Here is a 2,500-nt window from a genome sequence, read left to right on the forward strand (position 1 = left end):
AACCTAACCCAACTTCTGCCTTAACCTAACCCAAGTTGCGCCTTAACCTAACCCAAGTTGCGCCTTAACCTAACCCAAGTTGCGCCTTAACCTAACCCAAGTTGCGCCTTAACCTAACCCAAGTTGCGCCTTAACCTAACCCAAGTTGCGCCTTAACCTAACCCAAGTTGCGCCTTAACCTAACCCAAGTTGCGCCTTAACCTAACCCAAGTTGCGCCCTAACCTAACCCACGTTGCGCCTTAACCTAACCCACGTTGCGCCTTAACCTAACCCACGTTGCGCCCTAACCTAACCCACGTTGCGCCCTAACCTAACCTACGTTGCGCCCTAACCTAACCTACGTTGCGCCCTAACCTAACCTACGTTGCGCCCTAACCTAACCTACGTTGCGCCCTAACCTAACCCACGTTGCGCCCTAACCTAACCCACGTTGCGCCCTAACCTAACCCACGTTGCGCCCAAACCTAACCCACGTTGCGCCCTAACCTAACCCACGTTGCGCCCTAACCTAACCCACGTTGCGCCTTAACCTGCCCTGTAATTGTTAGTTATATGAATCTAGGAATTCGTGTAGCGTTGCCTAATTGCAACCATCTCAACATAGTTCACTTCGCGCACACTGTGGTGTTCTGCGTATTGATTCATTTTACGGTGCGTACCCTCACATCTTGCGAGTGTTGCTTACTTTCCACATGGTCCCGCTATCCACTGTATTGTGTACTGCAATAGGACGTATATCGCCCCCGCCCCCCCCCCCCCCCTCCCCTCCTGTCACCTCTAGCTCGTCGGTCAGGAGTTCGCGTGTTGAATGCGCTTCGCAGCTGTGCAATGGCATTCGCATACGTACGCTGGCCACCTTCCACGTGTTCTTTCGTGCACACGTCGCAGCGTGTATGTATGCTGATGGAGTGCGTCGTGACACACAACATCCAGGCATGCAAGACTCGTAGAAGTCGCAAATGTAGATGGATGTCTACGTTTGCTGCCCAAGTTACGCAAATGAACTGGAAATCCGTTGTTGCGCGGTTGTTCGCGCTGGAGGTGAATCGTTGATATCGACGATCGGTACAGGTATTAACCGGTTGCTTCAGCGACACCCGTCATACCCACGAACGTGAGTGGGCATGTGGGTATGAAGCGATACGCGGCGGTGGCTGGGTGGGACCGTCCCCGGCCGGTGAGGGGGGGGCGCCCGGCGTGCTGGCCGCGCGCTGCGTGGGCGCACGCGCGGCAGCCGGCTGGTGGGGGCGCCCAGTGGCAGGCGCGCCGGCTGACGGAGGCGGCAGGCGGCGCATCTGCGTGCCGGCGCACCCAGCGCGCGGCGCCGTGCGGCCAAAGTGGGTCCTCCCGGGCCCGGTGCGAAGCGCGGTGGACATCTGCAGTGTGCTGGTCCGATTGAGGACTGTGTGCGTTGAGGATGCGCCGCCGCCCGGCACTCGGCGCCGCGACGCCGTCTGCTGCTCGGTCGCCCCCGCGGTTCTCGCAGGTGGTTTGTATCGCAGCTGTGCGGATGTGTTGGCGCGTGCGCTGTGCTGGGAGAGTTCGCTTTGGCACCCAAGTGGGGCTCTGCCCCTCTGTGGCGCTGGCGTTGGAGCTGCCCGGTCACTGTTTGTGGCCGCGTGTTGTCTCCCGCCGGCAACACCACGACAGCACGCTCCCGGGCCTCTGTCGGCAGCGGCAAGCTCAGTTGGGAGCACGGGTGGTCGCACTGAAAGCGTCTACTCGCCTATCTCCGGGCGATTGCGCCTCTCTCGAACCCGACCAAGTACTTAGGACGGCGCTGCGCGCCGCCGGGACCTGAGAGGGTTTCGAGGTGTATCGTGCAGGGGAGCCCAGCCTCCTCCTGTTTGCAGAATAATTGAGCGGACGCTTGCGTGTTCGCGCGGGCCCCCGGGACACACTCCCGGGCGGCCGGCTGCTCAGCTCTAGTTGACGCAGCTCCCTGGTTGATCCTGCCAGTAGTCATATGCTTGTCTCAAAGATTAAGCCATGCATGTCTCAGTACAAGCCGCATTAAGGTGAAACCGCGAATGGCTCATTAAATCAGTTATGGTTCCTTAGATCGTACCCACGTTACTTGGATAACTGTGGTAATTCTAGAGCTAATACATGCAAACAGAGTCCCGACCAGAGATGGAAGGGACGCTTTTATTAGATCAAAACCAATCGGTCGGCTCGTCCGGTCCGTTTGCCTTGGTGACTCTGAATAACTTTGGGCTGATCGCACGGTCTTCGTACCGGCGACGCATCTTTCAAATGTCTGCCTTATCAACTGTCGATGGTAGGTTCTGCGCCTACCATGGTTGTAACGGGTAACGGGGAATCAGGGTTCGATTCCGGAGAGGGAGCCTGAGAAACGGCTACCACATCCAAGGAAGGCAGCAGGCGCGCAAATTACCCACTCCCGGCACGGGGAGGTAGTGACGAAAAATAACGATACGGGACTCATCCGAGGCCCCGTAATCGGAATGAGTACACTTTAAATCCTTTAACGAGTAT

General features: G+C 57.8%; 1 non-coding gene across 1 annotated transcript in view; it reads left to right on the top strand.

Annotated features, from left to right (window-relative positions):
* The first annotated feature begins 1,940 nt into the window (after positions 1-1,940).
* LOC126224163 (small subunit ribosomal RNA) overlaps positions 1,941-2,500 on the top strand; it is a 1,909-nt gene continuing 1,349 nt past the window's right edge. The window contains exon 1 of the ribosomal RNA XR_007543558.1: positions 1,941-2,500. This exon is cut by the window's right edge and continues 1,349 nt beyond it. This is a non-coding gene — a ribosomal RNA (small subunit ribosomal RNA).

Source organism: Schistocerca nitens, unplaced genomic scaffold (assembly GCF_023898315.1).
Source record: "Schistocerca nitens isolate TAMUIC-IGC-003100 unplaced genomic scaffold, iqSchNite1.1 HiC_scaffold_260, whole genome shotgun sequence".
NCBI classification, from domain to species: domain Eukaryota; kingdom Metazoa; phylum Arthropoda; class Insecta; order Orthoptera; family Acrididae; genus Schistocerca; species Schistocerca nitens.